This window comes from Peromyscus californicus, unplaced genomic scaffold (genome assembly GCF_007827085.1).
Source record: "Peromyscus californicus insignis strain IS unplaced genomic scaffold, ASM782708v3 Scaffold_14__1_contigs__length_90479793_seg_2, whole genome shotgun sequence".
Classification (NCBI taxonomy): domain Eukaryota; kingdom Metazoa; phylum Chordata; class Mammalia; order Rodentia; family Cricetidae; genus Peromyscus; species Peromyscus californicus.
In genome coordinates, this window is record NW_026294436.1 from 44,585,769 (window position 1) to 44,594,418 (window position 8,650).

At 41.7% G+C, this 8,650-nt stretch overlaps 1 long non-coding RNA gene across 1 annotated transcript in view; it reads right to left on the bottom strand.

Annotated features, from left to right (window-relative positions):
• LOC128109433 (uncharacterized) overlaps positions 1 to 7,704 on the bottom strand; it is a 41,995-nt gene extending 34,291 nt beyond the window's left edge. The window contains exon 1 of the long non-coding RNA XR_008217818.1: positions 7,376 to 7,704. This is a non-coding gene — a long non-coding RNA (uncharacterized LOC128109433). The remainder of the gene's footprint in view (positions 1 to 7,375) is intronic.
• Positions 7,705 to 8,650: the final 946 nt, after the last annotated feature.

Consider the following 8,650-nt stretch of genomic DNA (forward strand, 5'->3'; position numbering starts at 1 on the left):
ATTGTAAACAGGGCATAAGATTTATATCTTTTGTATTGAGACTAAAAAGTGGAATAATTTAAAATGGTAACTCCACTTACATGTTGAGATAAGTAGACAAAAATATGTAACAATGGAACATAATATTTAAAATGTGGGGGAGAATGAAGTGAAATGATTGAGTTTTTAAATAATAGTATTTTCTCTCTTTCTTTACTTCCCCTCATTGTTAAGTTACTATCATTTCATTTTTGTGGTGAGAAAAATTTACAATTAGCCACCTGGACTCAATTTAGATAATCTCAATTTTGTTAGCAACACCTAAAACATTATAAGTAGGAGAGAGTCAAAGCCTTCTTTCTAACAGACCTGATCAGGGTATTGACTTGACTCTGTCAATGTAATGGAGTTTTTTCACAGTTGATGTGATCTGGTGCTTATTAGTCTTGCTATTCACAATGAACACAAGTACACTGTCTTTATGACTGACACAAGTACACAGATACACTGTCTTCATGGTCAGGGAGAACTTAATGGTCTATCAATCACAGTGGTGAAGCTTGTTTCTCCTGAAGGAACTCTTCCATAAGTGTTTGGGCTTTCTGTAGACGAAATTCTAAACAGTCTTAATAAATAAGAAACACAGAGCCAGATACAGAGGTATATAGCCAAAGAGATCAGAGAGTCACAACTACCTTATGCTACCACCCTGACATTGCTTCCCCAGAGGAGAGAGATTCTTCCTGCCTGATATGTGTTTTTATTGCCTTTCTGTTCTGCCTTCTCATTGGCTCTAAACCCAACCACATGACTTCCTCGTCACTGCCTGCCTATACAGACCTCCAGGTCTCTATGGTTGGTACTAGGATTAAAGGCTCGGGTCACCACACTTGCCTGTGTCCTTGACCACACAGAGACTCTGCCTGCCATGTGATCAGATTAAGGGCATGGGCCACCAACGCCTAACTGCTGTTCCTGGCTCGCTATGACCTCTGATCTCCAGGCAAACTTTATTAACATACAAATAAAATCACATTTCAGCACAAATAAAATATCACCATAGCTTTCTCCACAGGGGCAGTGTCTTGCACTAGTAGAAGGTGAGTAATATGTGGATTTTCTTTTTTATAGCTGTGGGCTCAGTGGTAGAACTCTTGCCTGGCCTGCTCCCCAGTGCAAAACAAAACAAAAAAGCAAATAGATTTTTCAAAGAGATAAAGAAAAAAAAACACTAACAAATCCTTGCATAGATTAAAAAAAAAAACTGGATGAGATGGTGCATTCAGGAGGCTGAGGCAGGAGAGTCCAACCTAGGCTCTGTAGCAGTACCTGTCTGTTATGGAATACTCTTTTACACTGTATGAAGATGTGTCACTCTGATTGGTTTAATAGAAAGCTGAATGGCCAATAGCTAGGAAAGATTTTCAGGCAGAGAGAGCACTGGGAAGAAGAAAGGCAGAGTCACCAGCCAGATGTGGGATAACCAGGATGGGTATAATGAAGATGGGTAATGAGTGCATAGAAGAACATAGATGAAAAAATATGGGTTAATTTCAGACTACAATCCTCAGCCCCAGAGAAGCTAGGTAACAAAGAGGACCCTAAGAGGAACACATGGATCTCCCTGGGAAGATGAAATAGATAAGATGGCCTGGGTAAACTGAGGGTGTATGAGGGGGGGAGTAGAGGGGATGGGATGGGGGGGATGGGAACATGAGGGATCAGGATGGTTGAATTGGGGGTATGACAGAGGGGGAGAGTAATAAAAGAGATATCTTGATATAGGGGGGCATTAAGGGGTTAGGGAGAAACCTGGTTGCTGTGGGATGGTCTGTATGGCAAATGTGTTGCTGATTGGTCAATAAATAAAACACTGATTGGCCATTGGCTAGACAGGAAGTATAGGCGGGACAAGGAGGAAAATAAAGCTGGGAAGTGGAAGGCTGAGTCAGAGAGACACTGCCAGCCGCCATGATGAGAAAAAGCATGTGAAGATGCCGGTAAGCCACGAGCCATGTGGCAAGGTATAGATTAATGGAAATGGATTAATTTAAGCAGTAAGAACAGTTAGCAAGAAGCCTGCCATGGCCATACAGTTTGAAACCAATATAAGTCTCTGTGTTTACTTGGTTGGGTCTGAGCAGTTGTGGGACTAGCAGGTGAGAGAGATTTGCCCTGACTGTGGGCCAGGCAGGAAAACTCTAGCTACACCTGGTGCCAGCAAAATGCCCAGGAAACCACAAGAATGACTCTTAGCAGTAGTGGAGAGGGTACCTGAATTGGCCTTTTCCTGTAATCAGATTGGTGACTACCCTAATTGTCATCATAGAACCTTCATCCAGTAACTGATGGAAGCAGATGCAGAGATCCATAGCCAAGCACCTGGCCGAGCTTTGGGAGTCCAGTTGAAGAGAGGATGAAGGGATTATATGAGCAAGGGGGGTCAAGATCATGGCGGGTAAACCCACAGAGACAGCTGACCTGAGCTTGTGGGAGCTCATAGACTCTGGACTGACATCTAGGGAGCCGGCATGGGACAGATCTAGGCCCTCTACATCTGGGTGACTGTTGTGTAGCTTTGTCTTTTGTGGGCGGCCACTAGTAGTGGGTCTGGGACCTGTCCCTGCATGAGTTGATTCTTTGGAACCTATTCCTTATGGTGGGATACCTTGTTCAGCCTTGATGCAGGGGAGAGGAGCTTGGTCCTGCTGCAACTTGATATGCCATGCTTTGTTGACTCCTATGGGAGGCCTTACCCCATCTGAATGGAGAGAAAGGAAGAGTGGATGGGGGGGGGGTTAAAAAGGAGGTGAGGGGAGGGAACGGGAGGAGAGGAGAGAGGAGGAAACTGTGGATGGTATGTAAAATAAAATAGAGAAAAAGAAACAACTTTAAAGAAATATGGGTTAATTTAAGTTATAAGAGCTAGTTAGAAACAAGCCTAAGCTAAGGCTGACCTTTCATAATTAATAATAAGTATCAGTGTCATTTTTGTGAGCTGGCAACCCAAAAAGAAAAGTCTGTCTATACCTGTCAAGCAAGGCACTGGCACTGGCACTGGCACATTGTGGTTGCCTCCTCCCCATAGGTTCTCAGAGCATCTAGTCTCATAGCAGAGGTACCCTCAAGAGTTGAGCTCACCACCACAACTCTGGGAAGCAGCACTAAGCAGCATGTAGCTGTGTTCTTAAGCCTGTGGCTGTGCTCTCAAGCCCACAGGCAGCAGCTGGGAGAAGCCTCTTTGTACCAAGGCCTGTGAGAGGTCATGGGAGTCTGCCATGTTGCAGCTGAAGCCCTTTGTGACCAGGGGACTCGGTTCTGTACAAGCCCCACAATGAGAGACATGAATTTTGAAGCTGCTCTTGGCTCCATTTTTTTGTGAGTATAGAAACCTTTTTTAAGCTTTGTGAGGTCTTATGTGGAAATTCCAGCCCCACGTCAAAGCTACATTTGTCAAATGTCTATGGACTAGACATTGTTGATGTATTTATTGCCTGTATATATTGTATGTAGTTATTGTACTTATTGTATATAGTTTTTCTTATATTAGTTATAATCTTTTTTTAAATTTTAGACAAAAAGGGGGAAATGTGGTAATATTTTGTTTGTGCTGTAACAAATAAAGCTTGCCTGGTGATCAGAGTGCAGAGCTAGCCACTAGTTAACCATCGAGGCCAGGCAGTGGTGGCACACACGTTTAATCTCAGCACTTTGGAGGAGGCAGCAGGAGGATTCCAGTCAACCCTGGGCTACACAAGATTGATCCAGTCTAAAAAAGAAACACAGCCAGGTGGTGGAGGCTCACATCTTTAATCCCAGCACTAGGAAGGTGGAAACAGTAATACAAGGTGGGAGGAGACAGGAGCTCAGGCCTTTTTCAGTCTGAGAAGTCGTGGAGATAAGAGGTGACTTTGGCTAGTTCTTTTACTTCTCTGATCTTTCAGCATTTACCCCTATATCTAACTCTGGGTTTTATTAAGACCAATTAGAATTTGTGCTACACCAGGGCAATAATACAAAGAAATAAGTAAAGGGAGTCCAAATGAGAAAGAAGGAAGTAAAATAGCCATCACTTATGACACATCTTAACATATAAAAAATCCTGGAGGAACCACCAAACAATATAAAATATTCTAAATTGAAGGACACAAATCAACATGCAAAAGTCAGAAGGATTTCTGTACATTCATACAATTCATCCAAAAAAGAAACCAAGTAAGTAATTGTACTTAAAATAACTATAAAAACAAAACATAACTCCAATGGGATAGGTAAGTAGCTAAAGACACTGGCTGCATGAGTCTGATGACTTGAGTTCCAACCTTTTGTTTTGAACAATGCTCACAAGCCTATACTGTTCCTTAAGAATATAATCAAGCCGGGCGGTGGTGGCACACGCCTTTAATCCCAGCACCTGGGAGGCAGAGGCAGGCGGATCTCTGTGAGTTCGAGGCCAGCCTGGTCTCCAAAGCGAGTTCCAGGAAAGGCGCAAAGCTACACAGAGAAACCCTGTCTCGAAAAAAAACAAAACAAAAAAAAACAAAAACAAAAAAAAAAGAATATAATCAAATTTAACTTGTTTCATGGAACTGTGTTTGAGGTCAGTGTTTGATAACTTTGACTTCAAGAAGACTTCTCTTTGGCGTTTTTTACCCCTAGTTTTCTTTTACAAGCCAGCTAGCTTATAATCCAGTTTACATTTTCATCAAATTCACGCATCTCTTCTCTATTTCTCTTCTCCCTACCACTTCTCCTTTTTATGTCCTTAGAGCTAGAATTAGGAAGTTAACTCCTTTGGGACAAGATTAAGCATTGTCTGATACAGAGGGCTCTTCTCCCCCAGGCAAAATATCTGAACCAAGAGTTTGGAATGGGGTTGAGGACAGTGGCAAGACTGTCTCCTTCTCTGAGAACTGAGTCCTTGATTAAGAGTGATGGGGCATCAGCCTGGGGCTCTCTCAAGGGCTCTGGGTTCAAGGTATCACCAGCCCAGTGTGATCAAGGTCCTAGATTGTTCTTAACTCACATTATTGTCCTCATCTCCATGTTAGCAGTCATTTAAGTCATTAGCACATCTTTGGCATAGCGGTACCACAGACACCCACATGTGTTCCTTTGGTATTATTAGAACATTTCAGTTCATTCTCTCCTCCACCTACTGCATCACGATGTCCACATTTATAAATGATTCCTTTCTAGTGACCAAAAATTTTCCAGTTACTGTCTGTAAACTAATGAAGTTGGCTTCCCTGCTATCTTTCCTCTGGAAACCATGAAATAATCTTCATTCTTCTTGATTAAATGCATGGATAAAAAATATAGTTTATTCTGAGCCAAATATGAACAGCCACAGCCCAGGAACATGGCTTTAGGTTGTCAAGAACAACACATTATATCATGGAAGAATTTTTATAATCATGGGACAACAAAATAAAAGCCATAAGTCCATGAATTTGTCAAATACATTGGTGGAGACCTCAGGCAGAAGGTTACAAGGAAGCAGAGAAGGCTCTGCTACATATTTCAGATATTATCATATGACATTATTAGCCTTTGGGTTGATAGAAGCTAGTTGTTTGCCAAGTTAATATATTCTAAAAGTTTTACCCAACAGCTACAAATGTGTTAGTTTAGTCAAATCTCAGAGATGTTAATATATGCCTACTGAAGGGCCAGTGAGATGGCCCAGCAGGCCAAGGCATTGAATTTGATCCCTGGATCCCACATGTTGGAAATAGAGAATGGATCCCCACAGGTTGTCCTCTGACCTACGTACATGCACTATGGCATGCATTCACACAAGTAAATGTAACACTCTTTGAAAAGACAGCTCAAGACAACTTTTGCTCTTGACCTCTAGCATTCCATTTCTCTGTGATGGCACACACCTAGAAGCACTCCCCTGTGCTTAAGAGGCAGAGGCAATAGCACTGGGATACACAGTCATGTCTTATTTCAAAATACAAACAAACAAAACCTCCCTCTTCAAAAAAAATTAGGAAAAAACTGTTAGCAACAATAAAAAAGCTGAAAAGGAATAGAACAGTTTTATCAAAGAAACAATAATAATGGACCTGTGTATAAATCAAATCATATAGGCGTTGAGATTTAAAAAAAATCAGAATTGCCAAAACAAAGAATTTAGGCAAAATTTAGATTCTAGAAGCTGATATTTCAACATACAAAATTTCAATAAGACTATGTAGAAGCATTAAAAACACAATGCTAGTAACTTGTACAATATTACATTTAATTCATAGAACATTGAAAAAATGGCTCTCAACTAGTTTACAAAAGATGTCTAATGATTCCAAGAAATTTATGTACACAAGAAATATTCTGTAATCATAATGTAATAATTTGAAATTTAAAAGATTATGAAATATGGTGTATGATATTTTGTTTGTTTTTTGACAAATAAAGCTTGCCTGGAGATCAGAGAATCAGAGAAGCAGCCACTAGACTTCTTACCTCTTCAAAAATCTCAGACCAAATAGGGCAACTTCTCTCTATGAATCCTCAGACTGAATGGGGGCGATCCTGAATGCCTTATATTCCTGTCTCTACCTCCCAAGTGCTGGGATTAAAGGTGTGTGCCACCCAAGTGCTGGAATCAAAGGCATGAGATCCCAAGTGGGTGGTGTGTACTACCACCACCTAGCTCTGTTCCTCTTTTAGACTGGTTCAATCTCGTGTAGCCCAGGGTGGCCTTGAACTCCTGATCTTCCTGCTTCCTCCTCCCAAGTGCTGGGATTAAAGGTGTGTGCCACCATTGCCTGGCCTCTATGGATAACTAGTGGCTAGCTCTGCCCTCTGATCTCCAGGAAAACTTTATTTGTCAGACACAAACAAAATGTCATACAACAGAAATATGTTCCTAAATCATGTTTATAAATTATGAATAACAAATACATTAAAAGAAGGAATAAGCCGGGCGGTGGTGGCACACGCCTTTAATCCCAGCACTCGGGAGGCAGAGCCAGGCGGATCTCTGTGAGTTCAAGGCCAGCCTGGGCTACCAAGTGAGTTCCAGGAAAAGGCGCAAAGCTACACAGAGAAACCCTGTCTCGAAAAACAAAACAAAACAAAACAAAAAAAAACAAACAAAAGAAGGAATAAAAATGGAAAACCTGACATAAGCAAAAGCAATAAACACAGAACTTACTAAGCATGCATGCTCTGTACATAAATGCATATTGTGCAGGCATTGCAGCAATGCTACATCTATTTTGCACTGTGACTAGGCAGAATGAAAATAATCAAATGACAATCCTAGAAGAAGAGTAACAGGTAAGTTTAAACAATGTGGTATTAATTGTTTCATTTTTACTTTCTTAAAGACATTGATTTTATGCTTTAGTGGCTGCATGCATGTACGTGCATCGAGTGTGTGTACCTGGTTCCTGAAGAGCCTGAAGAATCATTAGGTTCTCTGGAAGTGGAGCTACACGTGGTTGTGAGTCACCATGTGGGTGCTAGAAATTGAACCCCAGTCCTCTTCAAGAGTAGCAAATTCTTGTTCGGTGGTGGTGATGCACGCCTTTAATCCCAGCACTCGGGAGGAAGAAGCAGGTGGATCTCTGTGAGTTCGAGGCCAGCCTGGGCTACCAAGTGAGTCCCAGGAAAGGCGCAAAGCTACACAGAGAAACCCTGTCTCAAACCACCCCCCCCCCCAAAAAAAAGTAGCAAATTCTCTTAACAATGAGCTAGCTATCTCTCCAGCCCCAAACGTAGCAATACAATGACTCCTAATGACATTCTGCTATACTCATAGATCAGTAACTTGCTCAGCCATCATCACGAAGCTCCCTCCTACAGCAGATGGAAACATATACAGAGACCTACAGCCAGACAAATGCAGAGTGAGAGACCTTGGAACACTCAGTCCTAAATGGGATGTCTCAATCAAACCCCTTTCCTCAGGACTCAAGGAACCCTGAAGAAGAGGAGACAGAAAGAGTGTAAGAGCCAGAGGGAATGGAGGACACTAAGAAAACAAGGCAAAAGGAGAAGAAAATGCATGGACAATAGTTGCATAAATGGAAATTAGACAAGGAAACAGCTGCTCAGAATACAGAAATTAGACATTAGTCACTAAATATGTTTGTCAGAATGACCCACTTAGAAAAAGCAAGTTTAAAAAGATTCTTTGGCAGTGCCCTAGTTACTTTTGTATTGCCATGAAGAGACACCATAACCAAGGCAACTTATTAAAGAAAGCATTTAATTGGGGGCTTACTTACAGTTATAGAGGCTGAGTCCATGACCATCATGGCAAGAGGCATGGCAGCAGGCAGGCAGGCAGGCAGGCCAGCATGGTGCTGTAGCTGTAGCTGAGTGTTTACACTGATCCACAAGCAGGAGGCAGAGAGAGAGAGAGAGAGAGAGAGAGAGAGAGAGAGAGAGAGAGAGAGAGAGAGAGAGAGAGACTTATCCTGGCTTGAGCTTTTGAAACCTCCAACCCTACTCCTGGTGACATACCCCCTCCAACAAAGTTATACCTCCTAATCCTTTCCAAAACAGTCTACCAACTGGGAACTAAGCATTCAAATATATTAGCCTGCGGGGACCATTCTCATTCAAACTACCACTATGGAGAAGTGTTTTATGACCCAAAATAGCCTTTATCAATTGTCTTGCTTGTTCTTTTAAATAAAGTTCATTATTTTAT